Below are 25045 nucleotides of genomic sequence, written 5' to 3' on the forward strand. Positions count from 1 at the left end.
GATGGAAGCAAGTGATTCCAGAGCATCATATTGTGGTGTCCCTATATGTACAACCTGTTCTTTTTTAGAAGAAGCAGGAGGAGTTTCAGGTATGGGTTGAGATATTTCTACCATCTGCTGTGAGGAAGTAGCAGAATTGGTTTCCTGTGACTTTTGTGTTGTCACTGGCAGTTGCTCTGGTATCTCATCTTCCAGAGTTGCCTTTGATTTGGGTTTGGGGGGCTTTTCAGTTTTCTTTTGGCGTGGCTTTTTTGTGATTTTAGGTGTGGGTTTCACAGCAGTTGTTCTGCTGCTGTGATCACCTAGAGCAGTAGGCTCAGTAGCAGATACCTGAGGAGCAGTGGTAGCTGCTAAATTCTACTCAGGCACCTCTGCTTTTGTTTTGCAAGGCGTTGAAAGTCTTGTAAAAGTTTCAGCTGTTAAGCTGTTTATTTGAAAAGAGTCACCTTGTTTTATTATATGAGCATCATCCTTACCAAATTTCTTTTGAAAGTAATAACTTAGAAATCTTGGAAAAAGTAAGAATGGCTTTTTATCAACATTTTTAACCAAATCATTAAAGATTTCCTAGGAGTAGTTAAAATTTTCATCTTGTAGAATAGCATATCCCAGGTTTTGAATCTTTAATGGTATCTCATTGAAAGCAGTTGTTTTGTTTGAAACAAACATCAAGAGGGTATGGAAAAAAATCTTGTTGCAGGTGGAAAACTACCTTTTTGTAAGGTATCCTTTTTCATTGAATCTGCATACCCCCTTTCAAGGAAATCAGTTTTTAACTCATTTTTGGGAAAAGAAGTTTTACCTTGCTGATCATTGAGTTCAGAGACTTACAAGATGGATTGTGGTGTGATTTTGACTGCTTTACCCATTAGAGAAGAGTTAATGGCTATGACGTCTTCGCCTTGTTTTTCAAGAGTAACATTTTTCCAAAACTCTCTCTGGGTTTTCAGGTGAATCGGAGCATCTGCTGTCAGCAAAGTTTTGTACTTTGATGCAGACATAATGTCAATGATTGAATCGTAGATGTCGATGGTGCCGGGTTTTGTAAGAATACCCAGATAGTTATGAGGAGCTTTGTATGGGATTTCGATGGGTGTGGTAGCCATTTGAGTGGCCTTTTCAGAAGATGATTTTGAAGTGGATTTCACAGATGACTTTGATTTTGTCATTTTGAAGAAGGAAATTGATGAATGATTTGAGAGAAAGAGATGGAAAATGCTTTGAGAAAGGAATTTTTGTGAATTCGATTCGACAGTAAAACCCTGTTTGGGGGTTTTGCTCATGGTTTTAAAGTGAAAAAGTGAAAGCTGACATGGCAACGGTTACAAAAGATCTGACCGCTATGTACTGTCCACGTGCCAACCCATGATGAAATGAAGGACAAGTGTTGTTATGAAAGCCACTGATGGAACAAGATCAGTGGTTGTAACTGTAACAATGAAGGTAGTGGGTGATTATTACTATAAGTGGATAACATATCAGTGGATAATAACACTTATTTTGAACGACAGTGCTTATCAGGGAAATGAGAGAACAGGGGTTGACTTTCAGTAGTGGACAGACTTTTAAGTAGGACAGACTTTTAAACAAAACAGTGCTTATGGCAGACTTTTAAGGATTTAATGAAAATTTCATTTTTAGCTATTTTTAAGGATGGATTTTTGATTTTCTGAAAACATTTTAATGCTTTTATTCATAGAAAAACAGGATTTTGCCTGTTATTCCATGTTTAGCATGCTAATCCTAGAGATCAAGCTTTCAAAGGTGGATGTATCTAATGCTTTGGTTAGCACATCTGCCAGCTGATCTTTAGTTGGAACATGGTGCAGAGAAATCAAACCTTTTTCATAGCAATCCCTCACAAAGTGAAGTCTGATATTACTGTGCTTGGTGGTTGAATGGGAAACTGGATTTTTGATGATATTTTCTACTGCTTGACTGTCCAACATGAGAGGAGTCTTTAGGGCAGTGATACCAAAATCCAACAACTGATTTTGAAGCCAAAGCAGTTGGGCTGTACAGCTTGCAGCAACTATATATTCTGCCTCAACAGTGGATGTGGAAACAGCTGCTTGCTTTTTGCTTTGCCAAGACACTAAACAACTGCCTAGGAATTGACACCCTCTTGAAGTGGACTTCCTTGTCTTGTCACATCCAGCAAAGTCACTATCTGGGAAACCTGAAAGCTCAATTTTACCATCAGCTGGATTGCAGATACCAAGTGTGGGAGCACCTTTTAGGTATCTGAATATCCTTTTTACAGCAATAAGGTTTGACTTTCTAGGGGCTGATTGGGATCTTGCACAAACACATGTTCCAAACATGATGTCTGGCCTAGATGCAGTTAGGTACAATAAAGACCCAATCATGCTTCTATATAAAGTTTGATCAACCAAATCATCCTTTTCATCACACATGACTATTTTATTGGTTGCAATGGGTGTACTGAATGGCTTACAATCATCCATTTCAAATTTCTTTAAAAGTTCTTTGGCATATTTGCCTTGATGGGTAAAAGTGCCATTTTGCAGTTGCCTTACTTGGAGACTAAGAAAGCACTGGAGTTCACCCATTGCACTCATTTCAAACTCAGCTGTCATGAGTTGCCTAAACTCTTCACACATTTTATTACATGTGCTTCCAAAGATGATGTCATCCACATAAATATGGACAATCATCAAATCCTTTCCTCTCCATTTTAAAAACAATGTTTTATCTATTTTACCCCTTATGAAACCAATGGATAGTAGGAAAGTGGAGAGAGTTTCATACCAGGCTCTTAGTGCTTGTTTCAGGCCATACAAAGCTTTATTTAGCTTGTAGACATGATTTGGATTAAATGGATCCTCAAAGCCTGCCTGGAGGTTGACAAACATAAACCTTTTCTTGAATCTTACCATAGAGGAATGCACATTTGATATCCATTTGATACACCTTGAGGTTGTGGTTGACAACAAAGGCCAGAAATAGTCTGATAGCTTCAAGTCATGCTACAGGGGCAAATGTTTCATCATAGTCAATGCCCTCTTCCTGTCTGAACCCTTGAACCACAAGCTTGGCTTTATTCTTGACAACAATACCCCTTTCATCAGTTTTATTTTTGAAGACCCATTTTGTGCCAATAGGACTCACACCCTCTGGCAATGGAACAAGCTCCCAAACTTGTTGTCTTCTAAACTGTTGGAGCTCCTCTTGCATGGCTTCTACCAAGCTGTTGTCTTTTAGTGCCTCTTTGTACTTGACTGGCTGATGGAGAGATAGGAAACCAGCAAAAAGACAAATGTTTTAGGATTGACTTCTTGTGAGCACCCCTTCATTGATGTTGCCAATGATTTGGTCAGGTGGATGAGATTTCAAGAAGATAAGATCTCCTTGGTATGGAATGATTTGCATTAAGTGGGGAAGGCTGCAGTTGTGAATCATCTGAGCTAGCCACTGCTGGTGACATTGATGATCCAACAGTGGTTTCAAAAGGTGGTGGAATAGGAGGTAATGATGTGGACACATGCTGACTTGATCCACTGTTTGAGGACTTTTATCAACAGTGTTTGATGATGTGGAATCAGTGGTTAATGGGCTACTTTGGTCAACAACTGTTGAGGTAGCAGTGGTTGAACTTTGACAGCTGTTTTGAACATCTGCTGTGTGACACCCCGTTGAAACGCTTTCACTTACGCTAGCTTGACAGTGGCTGCCTTAACTTTCGAGACGAAAGTTCCTAAAACTTGGGGATAATGTGACACTTCGGATTTTCCCGGACAACCTTTCGATGTAACGTGTGTGTACGTATGTTTTATTAAATGAAAAATTCATGAAACTATTCGTTGTTACATGTTATGTGTATTTATGTATATGTGTATGTAGATATATATGTGTGTGTTATATATAGAAGCCAAAACCATGAGACCAACTCGAGACCTTGGTCTCGAGTGAACAGTAAGCCAGTTGGGCCGGTTGGGGGTTTACAACCAAGGAGCCCAAATCGTACCCCACCTAGCCCACTCGAAACCCTATATAACCCGAATGGATGACCACCTTTCACACCTTTTACCATTTTGCAAACACTCTCCCTCATTCACTCTCTCCTTCACTAAAACCCCAAAACCCTAAGGTTCTAACACCACCCTCTCCTCCTCTCCTTCTCGGATCCAACCGGCAACAAGGACACCTTTGGATCGGCTCGTAATCATCAAGCGGAGACTCCACCTCATCATCTTCTTGCATATCTTCTTGCATACCGGTTAGTTTACATTCTTTTGTATTTAGGGTGTTATGACATAAGGGTGCAAAGTTGTTGATGATTTGTTCAATAATGTTATTGATGGCAATGTGTGGTAGAAGTGATAACTTGACGAATGATTGCACAATAAAAGATTATAAATAATGATGATTCATGTTTTGAAGGTGTTAATAAAGATGAGACATTGTATTTGAATGATGAATGTTGATGATAATAGTTACCATCCGATTTATGATCATAAAATGGGGCAATATTGTGTTTAATGATGGGGTCATAAGATTCTTGTTCATAAATCTCATGTTATAGGTGGTAGTTGTGTTTTTGAATCGAGGATTGTAGGAGCCGTATGAATATGTGATGAACATGGTATGAATGTTTGAATATGCTATGTTTGATCCGTTTGAAATGAGAATCAGACAAGAAAACATGTTTGTGATTTCTTAGTGGATAGTACACAGCTGCATGATATTACAATTCTATTGGTTAGTACATGTTGACAGGTTCTAGAAGGAATTATGTGCACGTAACTGTGGTTGCGAGTCGGAACCCTTGGTTGCGACTCGAGACCACAGCATGATTTGTCGAGATCTCCCGGTTGCGACTCGCAAGCAGCTCATGATGAACCGAAACCAAGGTTGCGAGTCAGAATTCCTGGTTGCGACTCGGAACCAAAGCATGATGAGCCGAAACCGTGGTTGCGAGTCGGAATCCTTAGTTGCGACTCGTAACCATGCATTCTCGAGTCGAAACCATGGACCCTTGTCTCGACTGGGCTGTTATTGGGCCAAAGAGCCTGTTGGGCTTTCTGTTGACTGGGCTGCATGTTTGTCACTACTGATTATATGTTAGGGCTGACCTAATAACCCAACTGTTTGTGTAATCGCATGTTATACGTGTTTGCTATATGGTTTGCCATACGTGTTCGCTATGTGTTTACTTGTACCCGACTTGACCCATATTTGGTGACCATGTTAGGACGTGGTGACCAACATACTTGACCGGGTAAAAATATCTACCGAGCAACCCAAGGTGAGTTCACAACTTAAAAGCATGCGTCCCGGTGGTTTGGGACACGAGACTAAAGCAACCCTATCCCCTTGTAAAGGGGATACCATTTACATTCCTTCCCTAGTTACTGGGAACAAACTTACTTTCTCTTCCCTTGTATTGGGAAACTTTTTAGTTAATTACTGTTTATACGGAATGCAACCAAATGGCACTAAACGCAACTCTAACACTCAAGTCCCTACTACATAATACCGATTAGTCGCCGGGGCCAGGCGAACGGGTTATTAGTTGACAGCGCTATTTAGGTTTTACCAATCTCACACCGTGCCATGGTATGGGATCGGTCGTGAACTAATGTACTCAGGCATCCGTCAATGATGATAGAACATTGACATCGAGGCATCCTGCGGAAACGCAAACGGTTACCTAGTGTTCGGTATTGGAAAAACAGTTTAGTCGCTAACTTTTGGGGTAGCTCCCCATGGCATGTATAAACGGATAAATTAACTGGTGAAACAAGTTTTTGGTAATTAAAACTGGACAACTAGTGAACTCACTCAGCATTATTGTTGACCCCTTACTGCATGCTTTGCAGGTGGCCAGTGACTGGAGCAGCTGCTTGGGATGTGTAGTGGTCGTCTGCCCGTGTGTTGGGCATTTATCATGCTTACCTTATGAACATTGTTTAAAACTGTTTATTTATGCTTCCGCTACTTATTACTGTTTGGACTTGAAACCTTAAACTCTGAACTTGATATTTGCTAATCTTATGGTTAGTAAGTATTACTTTTCGTTATCAACTTAATTATTCAGTATAATTGGTGGCTGGATCCTGGTCAGTCACGCCCTCGAAGCGGGTGTTATCCGCAGGTGGATTTTGGGGGTGTGACATGCTGCTCTTCCACTTGGTGCAGACTTTTGTTGTGGGATAATGATTTCATATCTATAGTCTGGTGATAAGTTTTCTGATGGACCTGCATTGTTAGTCTTGACAGTAGTATTTTCAAAAATGAATTTATCAAGATCAAACAATTCTGCAGGATTTGCCGGGATTTTCATTGAAGAGAGTTCATTGAACATTACATTCAAAGTCTCTTCCACTTCTTTGCTCCTTGTGTTAAACACTTTGTAGGCCTTAGCAGTGGTTGAGTATCCCAAGTGGTATCCACTGTCTACTTTGGCTGCAAATTTTGAAATAGAATCTTTTAAGTTCAAAATGAAGCATGGGCAGCCAAACACTTTAAAGTATGAGATCAGTAGTTTGATTTTATACAGAAGTTCATAAGAAGTCTTTTGATGCCTAGGGTTGATTAAAACTCTGTTTTGGACATAGCAAGCAGTGTTTACTGCTTCTGCCCAAAAAGTTAATGGCAAACCTGAATCTGCAAGCATAGTTCTGGCAGCCTCAATCAAAGTCTTGTTCTTTCTTTCAACAACCCCATTTTGCTCTGGTGTTCTTGGAATGCTGTACTGACTTACAATTCCTTTTAACACACAGAAATCATCTAACTCCTTATTTCTGAACTCTGTGCCATTGTCACTCCTGAAGATTTTTACTGGAAGATCAAACTGCCTTTCAACCTGTTTCACAAATTCTTGCAAAATGCCTGCAATCTCATCTTTTGAGTGTAAAAAGTAAGTCCATGTAAACCTAGAAAAGTCATCAACAGTAACCAAGCAATATCTCTTTTTCTTAAGACACATGACTTTAACTGGGCCAAACAAATCCATATGAAGCATTTGCAAACATTTGGTTGTTTTGGACTCTTCAATTGATTTGTATAAGCTTTTATGTTGTTTTCCTTTTAGGCAGGAAACACAATGCTTAGGACAGGTGAACAGTTTTTGAGGTAAACCTCTTACTAACCCCTATTTTGAGATGGAAGTGATTGTCTTGAGATTTGTGTGCCCCAGTCTCTTGTGCCATAATTCTGTCTCTTTGTTTGAGGCAGCTGAGAACAGACAGGCATCAGTCCTGGGGCTCTCTTTTGACATATCAACCACATAAACATTGCCACTTCTTTGAGCAACAAGTTTGGTTTTTCTAGTTTTTATTATTGCTTCAATCTTTTCAACCATTTCTGGTCCAACAATCCTACAACAATCCTTTGTGAAGAATGAGCCATAGCCCTTATCACTCATTTGTGAGACACTCAGGAGGTTGAATTTTAGATTGTCTATCAGATTGACATTTTCAAATTTTACATTACAAGACTGTACTGTACCAGACCCCAGAACTTTCCCTTTACTGTTATTACCAAAGGATATATCACCCCCTCCATGGATTTTGAAATCTTTGAGTAGGGCTTTACATCCTGTCATGTGTCTGGAGCCTCCACTATCTACATACCAAAGGCTATCTAAGCATGCAGAAGCTCCCTGCACATGAAGTAAAAGGATTAGTTCATTAGGGTCTCCAAAGCCAATAAGGCTTTGGATGGGGTCTCAACAGTGTCTGGGATGATTTCAGGTGGATGGACAGTGGTTAGCTCAGGGGTTTGAACATTTTTTGGAATGTTTTTCTCTAACCACTGTTAGGGGTCTTGACCAATCACCTGTTGATAACCAAAAGGATACCTTTTCACTCTTGGTTTAGAAGGCTCTTTATAAGCTTCATAAACATGTGGGATCCTTTGGTATGGTGGTTGTCCCTTACCTCTTCTGAATTGATTGGCAGGGAGTGCATCAGTCACCTAAACATCTCTTTTGACAGATGTTTTGTTCAGCTGTTTTGTAACAGCTGTTTGGACTGGCACAAACAATGGTTGATTCTTGGTGAATTTGACAGATGATGTTGATGAACTTAAGGATGTTTTTGCAGTGTACTCATTCCTTTTTAAATCAAAGTTTTTGAGATACACACATTCTTGAGTTTTGTGGTTTGTTTTATCACAGATGGTGCAGCTCTCAGCAGGTTCAATAACACTTGTTTTGTTGAGATCATATGCTTTTAGATGAAAACAATATTTTGTTAGATGGTTCTTCTTTTCACAGAAATCACAAAACAGGTTTTTGACTTTTTCTTTTCTTTTCTTCTTCTCAGACTCCTTAGCAACAGAGTTTTGAACCACTGTTGGGATGTCTTTGAGAGGAATGACCTTTGCTTTAGGAGCTTTTACACCATCAGTGGTTGTGAAGTCCATTGGTTTAAAATTCTCAAGAATGTCACACTCATCAGACCATGTGGGTTTAAATTGGTATTTCTCAATTTCCTCAAAAGTTGAGGATCCCACAGATCTTTCCAGAGTGATTTTGTTACCAAGTTTGTCAGTTATCTTAACTTCTTGTCCATTCTTGTTTGTTGGTGTTATTTCAACTGAACCAGCTTGTTTAACAGCAGTGTTATCAATTTCATCATTTTTTCTAAAACCTATGCCAAATTTTACATTGCTTTCAAGCTGTTTTTCTAACATGACCTCATAACCTTTGCAAGATTCCACCCATCTTTCACAAGTGATTTGGGTGGATTCCAACTAATTTTTACAAACTTGATATTTTTCTGCCATAGTTTGGAGTTGATTCTTGGTCATGCTCTACTCATCTTTGAGACTTCAGATCTCTTTATCTTTTTCAGCCAATTTGTTTTTAAGTTCTTTTAGTGGCTTTTCAAATTTGACTTTATCATTCAACACTCTATCCTAAGGTTTTCATTCACCTCTTTAATGTTAGCAAATGCTATAATCCACTTGTCTGAACACAGATTTTCAAGAACCTGAGATGATACCTTAGCTGCAGCCATCATGGCACACTCACAAACATGCTCTTCTTCATCAATCACCTTCTCTTCCTTTTCACCATGCTTTTCTTTTTCTTTATCTTCAGACCAGGGGTCAGACAGTGGTTCCAACAGAGGTTCTGAACTTTCTTCCAATAGTATTTCATCAGCAACAGTAGTAACCACTGCTTCAGTAACTTCATCCACTATTTCAGCACTTGACTGTCCATCTTCAGTTTCCAGCTCTTCCTGTATTGACTCTAATGCCATAAAACAGAAATCATCATTAAAAGAATCATTAGCAGCATAGAGTGCAAAATTTTCTTCACCTAGTTCCTCAGGTAAGCTTCTCCAGTCAACAAAGCCTTGTGTAAAGAAGCTTTGCTGATCTGGTGGAACCACTGTTGGTGGTGCAGCTTGTTGTGGTGCAACTGGTTGCACTTGAACCTGAGGGACAGGAGCTTGGAGATACTGAATTTATGGGACAGTGGTTTGAACATAATGCACAAGAATAGGGTTTGCATAATGAGCAGTGTTTACATGGGCAACAGGGGTATAATGGGAATAATGCACAATGCTTTGGTTTTGTGGTCTACGGTTTGAGCTAGGATGAGTAACTATTGGACCAGTGGTTTGACTCCTACATTCCCTAGCAAAGTGACCTAGCCTGTTGCACTTATAGCACTTGATCTTTGATTTATCCAACCCCACTTTTAAATTCCCATGTAACCCTGGGAATTTTCTCCCTGTCCTTTTGTAAAATTTGCTTGTTCTCACACTAAGCAAAGCCAATTGATGCAATATATCCATTTATTCAAGATCAGTTTGATCTAAGTGCTGTAAATCATTGAGTTCAAAGCATAGATTATCTGAGCTCTGGCTTTCTCCATTTGCTATGAAAGCAAAATTGGATGAGTGAGGATCAGAGTTAAAATTACCACCAGCAGTTATGTCAATAAAATGATCATAACTCTGATCCTTACTACTGCCAGACTCTTCTTAACCCAACAGACCTGTGTTGCCAAATGAATAGTCATCTGCAACTTTACGAGACTCTTGTAGCTTCTTTTTCTGGTTCAACTCCCTTTCATAGGTCAGGAGTCTACCATGAAGCTGGGTCAGTGTCAGATCTTTGAACTCAACAGAATTTCTGGTCACAAAGGCTATTGTATCCCATTTTTCAGGTAGTGATCTAAGAAACCTGCTATTTTGTGCTGACTTGGTGAATTCAACATTAACAAGTTTTAGCTCACTCATGAGACAACTAAATCTCTCAAACTGCTGGGTTAATGATTCACCCTTAATGTGACAAAATGTTTCATACTGTTGATTCAGAATTTCCCTGTTGTTTTCAAGCACTTCTTCAGTCCCCCCCCCCAAATTGTTCCTTAACTGCATCCCATAACTCTTTAGCACTGTTACAATGTAACAGTCCAACATATATTTCATTTGATAAAGTAGATGCAACGATGCTAAATGCTTTGGCAACCAGTTTAAACTTTTGAAAATCAGTTTCAGTATAGTTTTCAGGTTTTTTAGGTTCGAACTTCTTTGTATCCTCAGCACTTGGCACCATTGGAACATGAGGTCCAAAGAAAACCGACTTCCAACATCCGATGTTCTGTTGAGCAAGGATGTGACCCATCCTTCTCTGCCAGATGTTGTACTCATTGCGCTTCAACATGGGTGGTTTGAAGAGTGATCCGATGCTGTTATTAGCATCTTATGATTGTGACGTCATCCTGGTTGTTTTACAGGCACTGATTAATCAACTTTGATGGTGATTAAACCTTGCTCTGTTTTTCAACAAAACGAACAACTATCACTGTCAACGATTTTGAGCTGAACTATTTATGTCAAAATGATTGTTAAATCAAATTTGACTGTCCGAGCTCTGATACCAATTGTTAGGATTTGAGTTTGGATTGATTGTGTTTTACGTTTGAAATAAGATAAAAGATGAACAAGTAGTGCAACGGAATATAAATGGAAACAAACTTTGCACACAATCAAACAGGAGAATTGCTTTGAACATACATTTTCACAAAGAACCAAATGATTGAATTTATTTCAACTATGATTACAATGCATGCATGTAACAAACGCCCCCTCAGCCTGAGCTCACAGTGATTGTTCGTACAGGAAGAGAGATGGTGAAGAGCTAATAGAACAGTATAGGGTACTGTTCTATTTATAGGCACGCCCAAACCACTGAATCATCTTGGCTGATGTCACCATGAAAGTGACATCTAACCTCCTAACAAACTCTAACAACTGATCTATTACAAACACTGCTATGCTAACTACTGATTACATTACATTACATAAGAAAAGCTAAACTACTACTTTATCCTTCCACTGTTGTGAACCCAACAGTACTTGATATATTCAGCAGTGCTTTACCCATAGCAGTAGATTGATCAGCAGAGCTTTAGTCTTCATCAGTCTTTGACTTGATCAGCAGTTGTAGGTCAGCAGTTGAAAAGATCAGTGGATTGGAGGTCATCAGATGTTGAAACCACTTTCAAGGGGAGAGACTTGTATACATAACATCTGCTTATTTTGGATCCACTATTCTGATCCAGTTTTGGCTTTAATTATCTGTTCCTCTGATAGGGTTCAATCCCAACACATCGTTTCAAAATCATTTATCCAAGTGAACTAAATAATGCCAAAGAATGTAATATGATAGAAACATTTATATATAAGAAGTAACATCGGCGTATCTACCATGCTTTTATCATATCACACCCATCCCATTATCTAATCACAACCCAAAAACCAATCGTTTATCCAAATCGTTAAAATCGTTTCAATCGATTAAATCATTCTCTTTTTAATTGTGAAAACTACTTTTGGTCGTGTCGCTAATAACATCCAAATCTTCGCAACTCGCCTATCACTAATCTCGCATTAATAAACCACCAAAGGCTAAATTAACAATCACAGATTCAGTCATTACCCACATAACCCCCACACATAACCATGGGTGCAGTCTGATAACGGGATTTGTCAGATCCTATGGTACCATAACCTAATACTGGTCGGTTCGGCCAAAACTAATGAATGTTATTCGTTATGTAACTACGCCTAACAAGTTTGTTCACATTATCGAATTCGTTATTAGTTTAATATAAACCATTTTAATCATTTTCGAAACTATCGTTAAAAACATCGAAATCATTTGACACATATGAATCACCACAAAACAATCGACAACAGTAAAATAGGGGAACTATGTACTCACATAGTTACCACAAAACATGTAAAAAGAGGGGATCTATGTACTCATATTGAATTGCAAATATCCTTGATCTAAAGAACTCAACAAGATCAGGCAAACCAAGGAAATTCAAGTAGCACCTAGTAATCAGAACACTAATTAAATAATCGACACCTAAATCGGAAGATCAGATAGAATGAGTGAGGTCTTGTAAACCAAATGAGTGTTGGAACTCATGTGATATGGTTTAACAAAGCCTACATTCTATATCGAAACCTATCCTAAGTGCTTTCGACCTGTTACGACCCATTAAGGTAGCTTATGCTACTTTAACGCGTTGTTCGCGCAAAAGCACGTTCGAGACGTCTAACTAGTCCTATGACAAGTATTATATGCCTATACATGTTTAAATATGTTGCATAATCAGTTAAGTGACAAAAGTTTAAGTTACATATGCTTAAAATCCAATTATGCATAAAAAGGGCATTTTGGTCATTTTCCTAAGGCATATAAACTACCTATCATACAACTAATTAAACTAAGTGACCATAAGGTATAACCTCGGAAGGTTATTCCCTATGTAACTAGGGTCACTAAATGTGCTTGGTCGGATCCTAATGATCGACCAAACGGGTCGAGTTCGAAAGTCTAAGCGGTGGTTTAGACCGCTTGACTTACGACTCTACACAAGCACTAGACTAAATGTGACGAGTTAAACATGTTAAAACATGTTTAACGAAGTTAGAAAACAGGTTTTTGATATCAAAACAACGTGTTTTGATACCCAAAGATAGTTTCGTGGCAAAATACGCATAAACACGTACTTTAACGAAACTATGACTCGTCACTACGCCTAATCAACGTGGTAATCAGTAGGTATAGTCACAAGGGACTATAACCATCGTGATTATGCTCACGTTGCAAAGTTCAAACGAACTTTGTGTTGACCATAACCTAGTCAAAGCAAAAAGTAAAAAGTCAAACACTGTTTGACTTTTACGCTTGAAAAGCAATAAGAGCACGAAAGAAACTTACAAAGGGTCCAAGCAATGAAGATTTGATCTAAAGATTACCCAGGTATGAAGTATACACTCCAACTTAGAGCAAAAATTAGATCAAAGTGTGAGAAACCAAAGAAACAAAGTGGGTATTTATTGAATTCCCACAACCGTTAGGATCATTTCTCGTTATTCGTGCTTGAATCTGAACCTTACACTTGGGCACATGGTATACTAAACAATGGGTCATCAAAAACCATCAAATGGTATACCAAATCAGTGGTTAAAACCATCAAAAATAACCAGATTCATTGTTTCTATGCTGGTAGTCTATCGCGCCCCGCGTAATAGCCATAGCAGGGTTACGCGCCCCGCCAGAGCAGGTTTAACAGATTGTCAAATTGGTCCCTGCAGCCCAGAAACTTGGTTTTCGATGCATTTTTTACACGTTTAAGCCCCGTTAACCCAATTTCAAGGCTCTAAAATGAAGTTAAAGTATAGGGAACTTAAATTATGCTCAAAAACATCTCGGATGTCGTTTCGTTTGGTCGTACGGTTGCGTTATTCGGTTAATTACGACGGAAGTCGTAACGGAAGCAAAAACGATCTAAATTGCACGATGAATGGTATTTTTGCATTCCAATCACTAAAATAAAATATTTTAATGATTACAAAAATTTTTGGGTGTCCGGATATATACAGAACATAATATATGCGTGAAAATGCAAACTTATGCACTTTTTGACGCTTTTAGTTGTTAGGATTGAACCCCACCAGAGGAACAGATAATGAAAGCTAAAACCGGATCACAACAGTGGATTCAGAATAAGCAGCTGTTTACACTTTGCTTTCCCCTTGACAGTCGTAATCTAACAGCTGATGGATCTTAAGTACTGCTCATTATAACAACTGATGAACCAAACACTGATGAAACTCTAAAGACTGCTGAAGACAAACACTGTTGCTCTATCTACTGTTGTTTCCTAAGTACTGCTGAAGACACAAGTACTGCCCATTCAAGGACTGATCACCTTTGAAGAAAGCACTGATGCTCAACATCAGTGCTCAGGCTACAACAGCGGAACGTGAAGCAGTAGTTATCTCTTGTTTTGTATTGTACTTTTAATCAGTTGTTAAACATCAGTAGTTTGTATAGAACAGTGTTTATAGGTTGTTAGATGTCACTATCATGGTGACGTCAGCTAAGATGCCTCAGTGGTTTGGTTTGCCTATAAATGGAGCAGTACCCTGTACTGTTACATTTGATTGACTGAGTGGATTCTTCTTCTCCAGTCCAATCCTTTCATCTTGTGAAACCAACCTTGGAGCATCAGGCTGAGGGGAGCTTAGTTCTGTAAGCATGCTTGTAATCATTTGCTTTGTAATTGAATCATTCAACTTAATGAGAAGCATTTGTTTACTAAACTATTTTCTCTCTTGTTTGTGTTTACAAAGTTTGTTTTTCATTTCCGCTGCACTTAATCTTATTTTATATTCATTGATTCGTCAAATTCATACAAACAAGCACAATCATGACAGCCTTCGATCCTAACATTAGTCCCACTTGATCAAAAAAGTTTATTTTCGCATACCAAACCCCTCAAAGCCTATTTCTAAGCTATGTAAAGGATATTTATGGTATGTTTAACTGATGATCAAGTTCCGGAATGTTCGTTACTATACAAATTGGTATAGTTTCTCAGTGGACACAAATAGTCCCTACGATCGAACAAACTTGATTTCGACACACCAAACCATTCAAAACTTATTTCTAAGGTATGTTAAGCCCATGTCACTATACCGAAGTGTTTGTCGCGTTAAACTGATTACGTTTACGCACCAGTTTGCGTGTAACCTTCCAGAAAGCGATTTAAAGCTTGAAATCGAATTCGAATCAAATTGAAAAATCATCAAACACAAATACACACATAATAACACTAAAACACATTGTCTTATTAATAATTGATATTATTTTACATTATACATCGATTAGAGAGCACAGTTGTCAGAGTCTCCCCTACTTTAGGAAATTTCGTCCCGAAATTTTAACTAGAGGAAGCTTGTGAAAACAAATGCGGATATTTCGCCTTTATTTGGTCCACACCCTCCCAAGTAAACTCTGGGCCATGTTTGGACTCCTAGCGAACCTTGACCAATCGAATCCGTTTATTCTTCAGCTGTTTGACTGCATGGTCCATTATCTCAACAGGTTTCTCGACAAAGTGCATCATTTCATCGATTCGAATTTCGTCGAGTGGAATGTGAAGATCAGCATGGGCTAAACACTTCCGCAAATTGGACACGTGGAAAGTCGGATGAATATTTCCAAGCTCTGGAGGTAGCTCTAGTCGATAGGCAACCTTTCTGACTCTTTCAACAATCTTAAATGGTCCAACATATCGAGGTGCAAGTTTTCCTTTCTTTCCAAATCTCACCACTCCCTTCCAAGGTGACACCTTGAGTAGGACATGGTCGCCAACTTGAAATTCCAAGGGCTTGCGTCACATATCCGCATAACTCTTTTGACGGCTTCTAGCTGTCACAAGATTATCGCGAATTTTCTTGATTTTGTATGTTGTTTCCAGAATGAGCTCAGGTCCAGTAAGCTGAGCTTCACTGATCTCATTCCAATAGACAGGTGAACGACATTTTCGACCGTAGAGAGCTTCGAATGGTGCCATATTGATACTAGCATGATAACTATTGTTGTAAGAGAACTCGATCAATGGAAGATGAGAATCCCAATTACCACCAAAGTCTATCACGCATGCTCTAAGCATATCCTCCAAAGTTTGAATCGTCCTCTCAGATTGTCCATCTGTTTGGGGATGATAAGCAGTGCTTAGATTTAGTTGCGTTCCCATAGCAGATTGCATGGTCTTCCAAAAATGAGTTGAAAATTGAGCATCACGATCTGATATGATATCCAAAGGAACACCATGTCGAGATACAATCTCATCAACACAAATCTTTGCAAGTTTATCAGCAGATAGATCCTCGTGAATTGGTATAAAATGAGCTGATTTCGTTAATCGATCGATAACAACCCAAATAGCATCATGACCTCTAGATGTACGCGGTAACTTAGTGATGAGATCCATCGCAATGTTCTCCCACTTCCAAACCGGTATCTCTTGTTGTACAAGCAAACCAGACGGTCGTTGATGTTCAGCCTTGACTTTGAGACAAGTTAGGCATTTCGATATATACAAGGCAATATCCTTTTTCATACCAGGCCACCAAAACTGAGTACGAAGATCCTTGTACATTTTATCAGCACCAGGATGGATAGAATATCGAGACTTATGAGATTCGTCCATCACTAAAGTGCGAAGATCGTCTTGCTTCGGAATCCATAAACGACCCTTGAAGTAGAATAACCCATCGTCTTTCGTTTCGAGTTTAAGCTCAAGTTAACGTGGTAATTCCTTACCCATCAAATTTTGTGAAACACAAGATTGTTGAGCTTGAGAGACACAAGTTTGAAGATCAGATGGAGTTCGAACATAATGAAACTTGACTCGCTCCTTTCGACTAAGCGCATTGGCTACAACATTCGCCTTACCAGGATGGTAGCGAATCTCGCAATCACAATCACTCAAGAGCTCAACCCATCGCCGTTGCCTCATGTTCAGCTCTTTCTGATTAAGAATGTGTTGGAGACTTTTGTGGTCTGTGAAAACCACACATTTCGTGCCATAAAGATAGTGTCTCCAGATTTTGAGAGCAAATACCACAGCACCTAATTCAAGATCATGAGTTGTGTAGTTCTTCTCGTGAACTTTCAACTGTCTTGACGCATAAGCTATCACTTTACCTCGTTGCATAAGAACACAACCAAGGCCTAGATTCGACGCGTCACAATAAACAACGAAATCATCATTTCCATCGGGCAAAGATAGAATAGGAGCATCACATAGCTTCCGTTTCAGCGTTTGGAACGCTTCTTCTTTCTTGGGCCCCCACTCAAAAGGCTTATTCTTTTGAGTCAAAGCAGTGAGTGGAACCGCAATCTTCGAGAAGTTTGAAATGAAATGACGATAATAACTAGCAAGACCAAGAAAAGAACGAATTTATGTGGGTGTCGTAGGTGTATTCCAATCCTTAATTACAGCAATTTTGGATGGATCCACATGAATACCCTGCTCGTCGACTATATGACCCAAGAACTGAACTTCTTTAAGCCATAATTCACACTTGGAGAATTTAGCAAAAAGTTGTTCCTTCTTCAGGAGTTCCAATGTCAGACGAAGGTGTTGCTCGTGATCGGCTTGAGACTTTGAATAAATGAGAATATCGTCGATGAACACAATGATGAAGTTGTCTAAATAAGGTTTACAGACCCTATTCATTAAGTCCATGAAGATAGCTGGGGCATTTGTCAAACCAAAAGGCATGACAGTGAACTCACAGTGTCCATATCTCATGCGGAATGCAGTTTTGGGAATATCTTCTTCGAGTACACGAATTTGATGATACCCAGAATGCAGATCGATCTTGGAAAAAGGTAGCACCTTGCAGCTGATCAAAGAGATCATCGATTCATGGTAGGGGATATCGATTCTTGATGGTAAGCTTGTTAAGCTCACGATAATCGATACACATTCGAAAAGACCCATCTTTCTTTTTCACAAACAGGACTGGAGCACCCCAAGGTGAATAACTCAGTCGGATGAATCCTTTATTAGATAACTCTTGAAGCTGTTTAGATAATTCTTGCATCTCAGATGGTGCAAGTCGATAAGGTGCTTTCGCAATCGGGTTGGCATTGGGTACAAGATCAATATGAAACTCGACTTGATGAACTGGAGGAAAACTAGGCAGTTCATCAGGAAACACCTCTGGATAATCCCGAACAATCGGAATATCTTGGATTCTCTTGCTCTTGCCTTTCTCCTTGGTGACATGTGCCAAAAATGCAACATATCCTTTTCGTAAATAACTTTGGGCTTTCGTACACGACATAAGTTTCAAACCAACTGAAGGTTTCTCGCCACGAACCTCTAGAACTTCACCAGACGAAAGAGGAACACGAACGATCTTATCGAAACAAACCACCACAACATGATGTTTAGTTAACCAATCCATCCCCACGATAATGTCGAAACTCCCAAGTTGCATCGGTGTGAGGCCAATAGGAAAAAGATGGTTATCGGGGTTCAATTGACAACCACGAATAACAGAATCGAGAACAAGAGGTTTACCAGTAGCAACTTCGACAGGTAAGGGTTTCCTCAGTTTAGTTCTAGATATCGCAAGTAAAGGCTCAAAAGATAACGAAACAAAACTTCTATCGGCATAGAATCGAAAAGAAGAGATGCAAGTTGATTGTTAACAAGGAATGTACCGTTAACAACCTCGTTGTCAGCTCGAGCCTCGTTGGCATTCAAGTTGTACACTCGTCCACGAGCGGGATTCACATTCGTGTTTGCGTTGGCATTCGCGTTTGGATTTGCATTCGCATTCACCAACCTCAGCCAGTTGTTGCGGAAATGACCCATTTCTCCGCAGTTGTAACATGAACCAGGTGGGAATCTAGCAGCATTCCCCTGAACTTGTGCTGGAATCTGAGCAACTTGATTCTGACCCAAACGACAAATGTTGGCCAGATGCCCAAGTTTACCACACGTAGTGCACTGTTTGCAAGCCTACTGGGTCGCATGATAACCATTGCATCGAGCACAGTGAGGTGCAGTACCAGCATACTGTTTCTTCACAGGAGGTTGTGCTGGTGGGTTCTGAGGGTTCTATGCAGTGACTACAAAGTTCTGGGAAGCCTTGCGCTTCCTTGACTTCTTAGAAGACTCACCCTTCTTCTTACCCTAACCTTTACCCTCTACTTGTGTGGAATCAGCTGACTTCTTCTTGTCACCCTTACGGGTCAGTTTACCTTTTTCTGACCTGAGACTCGGTCAGAGTAGCAGCCAATTCGTTCGCTTGACGAACAGTAGTAGGATTACTGCCAGTCACAATGTCTTGCACTGAATCGGGTAAACCATCGATATACCTCTCTATCGCTTTCTCCAATGGGGTAACCATAGTAGGACACAACAAACTGAGCTCCTCATAACGATCCGTGTATGCACGATGTCTCCCCCATCGTGTTTCAAATCATCGAATTCTCGTTCCAAAGCTCGAATCACGTGACGGGGACAGAACTCTTTCATAATGAGAGCTCGAAGCTCTTCCCATGTTTGTGCCATGGCCACATCGGCACCCCTATCACGCATCACACCGTTCCACCATGTAAGAGCACGCTTCTCGAAAACATTGGATGCAAATTCAACCTTACGCTCATTCGGACATTGGACATGTCTGAATATGCTCTCCAAACTTTTGAACCATTGCAGGAGCGCGGTTGCTCCTTGAGACCCAGAGAACTTTAACGGTTTAGCCGAATTGAAGGTTTTGAAACTACACTGGGCGTTGTTGTTGTTATTGTTGTCGTATAATTGATGGATCTGGGTTACTATGTTCGGAAGCACAGCAGCCATTTACTGAGAGACAAGGGCTACGATTTCTTCGTTGGTTAGAGGTTGTGCATCACGTCGAGGAGGCATTGTCTACAAGGAACAAGGAAACATGAGAAACGAGTGGGATCAACAATTGGAAAAACAAAAGAGGTATTGAAAACATCGACAAAACACAAGGAAGGCGATCATTCGTTCGTTACCTCGAACAAACAAATGATACGCAATGACTAATCAAAGTAAATGGATCAATATAATGTATCGCAAAGACATGCTTTAGCCTATAAGTGGACACTCATCCCAAGAGTTCCCAGGTAAGAGTGACTGGTCCGATTATGTGGATTTGTACGAACACTCTAGCCTTAGACAAAAAACTCAGGATACAGGCATCCACCCTTCCAGATTGCACGTGTTCACATTATAAGACCCAAACCTTGACGAGATTTTGAAAAGTTAGAGGGTTCAAAACCTTATAACAAATCATCTACAAAGATATGATTGGTTTTCAAAGCGGATTCAAAATGTATGTTCTAATTGTGGTTATCACCTAAGGATAGGTGACGGTATTGTTTTAAAATCTATACGCAAGAAAACTTGTGTTGGGGTCCTAGAAAAGTTATAGTCTAGGTCAAAGCCTTACTAATAACCTAATTCCCTATAACCATTGGCTCTAATACCAACTCTTCTGTCACACCCCCACTGTGTTAAAACAACGAAACCATGGCGGAAACGTCGGGGAGTGGAGTGGCAGTATTATTGTTTCACAACCATGGATACAAAAGTTTTGCTTTATTGATTCATTAGATAATTTACATTGTCTTAAAACAAAACAAACAAGTTACACATCGTCTATCATTGTTATTATGTCACTAAGGACTTGTCAAGATCCTATGTGAACATGCATCCTAGCAATCAACATCATTCATCACCACCTGAAACATATGTAAAAACAAAGTCAGCAAATAAATGTTGGCGAGCACAAGGTTTTATGAGATTGTCGGGTTCATGGCTCGTTTGCATATTGCAATACCTCGATTGACTACAAAAAAAACTTTGTTTTGAAAAGTATAAAGTATTGCAATATGATTAACCAACTCAAAAACAAGTTGGTTATAGTTTATAAAATCTCGTAGCCATGATTCTTAACCCAAAACATTTGTTTAAGTATACCAAATTGTAAATTGTTCTCGTTATAAAACTCGTATGGTTTATATCTTTTAGAAAACATCGTTATGTGACATCGTTTCAAAATCGTTTATCCAAGTGAACTAAATAATGCCACGGAATGTAATATGATAGAGACATTTATATATAAGAAGTACCAGTGACGTATCTACCATGCTTTTATCATATCACACCCGTCCCATTATTTAATCACAACCCAAAAACCAATCGTTTATCCAAATCGTTAAAATCGTTTCAATCAATTAAATCATTCTCGTTTTAATTGTGAAAACTACTTTTGGTCGTCTCGCTAATAACATCCAAACCTTCGCAACTCGCCTATCGCTAATCTTGCATTAATAAACCACCAAAGGGTAAATTAACAATCACAGATTCGGTCGTTACCCACATAACCCCCACACATAACCATGGGTGCAGTCTGATAGCGGGATTTGTCAGATCCTATGGTACCATAACCTAATACTGGTCGGTTCGGCCAAAACTAATGAATGTTATTCGTTATGTTACTACGCCCAACAAGTTTGTTCACATTATTGAAATCGTTATTAGTTTAATATAAACCATTTTAATCATTTTCGAAACCATCGTTAAAAACATCGAAATCATTTGACGCATATGAATCACCCCAAAACAATCGAAAACAGTAAAATAGGGGAACTATGTACTCACATAGTTACCACAAAACATGTAAAACGAGGGGATCTATGTACTCATATTGAATTGAAAATATCCTTGATCTAAAGAACTCAACAAGCTTAGGGAAACCAAGGAAATTCAAGTAGCACCTAGTAATCAGATCACTAATTAAATAATCGACACCTAAATCGGAATATTGGATAGAATGAGTTCTTGTAAACCAAATGAGTGTTGGAACTCATGTGATATGGTTTAACAAAGCCTACATTCTAGATCGAAACCTATCCTAAGTGATTTCGACCCGTTACGACCCATTAAGGTAGCTTATGCTACTTTAACGCGTCGTTCGCGCAAAAGCGCGTTCGAGACGTCTAACTAGTCCTATGACCAGTATTATATGCCTATACATGTTTAAATATGTTGCGTGATCAGTTAAGTGACAAAAGTTTAAGTTACATATGCTTAAAATCCAATTATGCATAAAAAGGGCATTTTGGTCATTTTCATAAGGCATATAAACTACCTATCATACAACTAATTAAACTAAGTGACCATAAGGTATAACTTCGGAAAGTTATTCCCTATGCAACTATGGTCACTAAATGTGCTTGGTAGGATCCTAATGATCGACCAAACGGGTCGAGTTCGAAAGTCTAAGCGGTGGTTTAGACCGCTTGACTTACGACTCTACACAAGCACTAGACTAAAAGTGACGAGTTAAACATGTTAAAACATGTTTAACGAACTTAGAAAACAGGTTTTTGATATCAAAACAACGTGTTTTGATACCCAAAGATAGTTTCGTGGCAAAATACACGTAAACACGTACGTAATCAATGTGGTAATCAGTAGGTATAGTCACAAGTGACTATAACCATCGTGATTATGCTCACGTTGCAAAGTTCAAACGAACTTTGTGTTGACCATAACCTGGTCAAAGCAGAAAGTCAAACACTTTTTGACTTTTACGCTTGAAAAGTAATAAGAGCACGAAAGAAACTTACAAAGGGTCCAAGCAATGAAGATTTGATCTAAAGATTACTCTAGTATGAAGTATACACTCCAACTTAGAGCAAAAATCAGATCAAAGTGTGAGAAACCAAAGAAACCAAGTGGGTATTTATAGAATTCCCACAACCGTTAGGATCGTTTCTCGTTATTCATGCTTGAATCTGAACCTTACACTTAGGAACATGGTATACTAAACAATGGGTCATCAAAAACCATCAAATGGTATACCAAATCAGTGGTTAAAACCATCAAAAACAGCCCAAATGACCAGATTCATTATTTCTGTGTTGGTAGTCTGTCGCGCCCCGCGTAATAACCATAGCAGGCTTACGCGCCCCGCCGGAGCAGGTTTGACAGATTGTCAAAGTTGGTCCCTGCAGCCCAGAAACTTGGTTTTTGATGCATTTTTTACTTGGAAAATATTTGTGAATGAGGAGAAAGAATGAAAAGAAACAAGAGAACAAACTGTGTTTCTTCATATGAATTTAAAAGTCTCCAAAGTGAGACACTTTCAGAAACATATAATAGGTTTACAAAACTTTTGAATGATCTTAAAAAGTTTGGTATTGAGAAGTCTAATGATGAAAGAAATTTAAAATTTCTGGATGCATTACCAAGAGAGTGGAGAAGTCTCACTATGACCTTGGCATCCACCCTTGAGTTAGGGAACATGAATTTGCATGATCTTTATAGCATTCTTATCCCAAGAGAGGAAGAAATATATGAAAACTCAAACCACAAAGCAGGACCTATTGCGCTTGTTTCTAACACACAAAGAGTAACAATCACTGATCCACAAACCTTTAACTGCCAAAGCTTAGAAATTTCGGATACCTCATCAGATTTTTCAGCTTTTGCTGAGGCAATAGCCCTGCTCATAAAAACTTTTGAGCAAAGGCTAAGCGGTGGAGTTAGCAAGTACTAGAATGGTGACAGAGGGAGGATGGAAGTTAAAACCAGAGAAAAAGCGAAGGCAGAGATTGTTTGCTATAGATGCAAACAAAAGGGGCACTATGCATCTGAGTGAAAAAATAAGAAGCTGAAGGATGTAGCCTACTACCAAAAGAAGCTTGAAGACACTAAAAGACAACAAAAGAAAGTCAGTCTAACAGTAGGTACAGATACCTGACTAACAGATGACTCTTCTGATGAAGAAGAAAAGGAAATGGCTAATGTTTGTTTAATGGCTGCAACTTCTGATGGAAGCCCCAGTTCATCAGAACCCAAAGTAAGTTCAGATAACAATGATTATGAACAACAACTAATGATTTTGTGATTTTACAAGATAAACAATCATCAGAAAACACAAAATCTGATGATTTGCGAAAATTGCTCAACAAAGTCAAACTTGAAACCCAGTTACTAATTGATCAAAATTGAACAAAGGATGCCAAAATTGAATTTCATGAACGAGAAAGAAGAAATCTTTACAAAAAAATCATGATAATGAGATCAATGTAAAGGGTTTTCAACAAGCCAAAGAGTTCATAAACTTTATTGAAGCAACACCTAAGAATAAAGGTGAAGGATTAGGATATGTAAAGACAAATACCAAAAATCCTACCACCTTTGTAAGGACATCAGAAAACTGTTCTGATCAAATAATATCAGATTCTGATGCTGACTCTTGCAAATCAAGCAGTTCTGATACATTTTTTCTGCCATCCAAAAGCAACTTAAAAGGAAAAAGCAATGATACTCTAAATTTTTCTGAAAAAACAAAAGAAATACATCTCAAGTTTCAAAGAATCAAAAATCTTCCATCACAATCACATTTGTCTAAATAGATAGACAAAACAAGTTGTATGTGTGTTGAAATTATAAAGCTAATTCAACACCATCTCTCCAAAGAAAATCATTCTGTTAATGGTTAAGCATTAAGCAGAAGTTCCGATGAGAATTGTTCATCTGACGAAGAAATACCTAGTGTATTTTCATTAGAAAAAGTACCCAAACAGGTTTGGGTTCTTAGCGGATATTATTATTATTATTATTATTATTATTATTATTATTATTATTATTATTATTTAGATGAATATTGTATATTTGTTAGAGATAGCTTTTGTATTATTTAGGTGTATCTTTTCCGTATTTACAGTTTAGGGTTAGCTTGTATTGTTCCCTATAAATAGGGGTTCTCTTCATCAATAATAATCATCAGAGATTTCCCAGAACCTAAACTTTTATGGTATCACATCCTTAACCAATTTTTTTTCTCTTGATCCTAGGGTTTCGACTCTCTTCTCTCAGCCTAACCCTGTCGGCAGCCCCTCTTCTTACAGCCTTAACCCTGATCACCTATTTTCTTCTCAGCCATGGGTGACAAACTTGATTCCTCTGCTGCCACCACCAAACCAAACGCCTTACATCCAGCTTACCCAGTCACAAATATCCAGTCCAAGATTCGCACCTTGGACGGGTCCACGGTGACTTACTCCTCGTGGGTACAGCTGTTCCAGCTTCACGTTGTTGCGTACAAGGTTGCCAATCACATTAACGACACTGATCCTCCACCTAAGGCCGACCCTTCCTACGCTCAATGGAAAGAGCTTGATGCGC

Source organism: Helianthus annuus, chromosome 8, assembly GCF_002127325.2.
Source record: "Helianthus annuus cultivar XRQ/B chromosome 8, HanXRQr2.0-SUNRISE, whole genome shotgun sequence".
Lineage (NCBI taxonomy): Eukaryota > Viridiplantae > Streptophyta > Magnoliopsida > Asterales > Asteraceae > Helianthus > Helianthus annuus.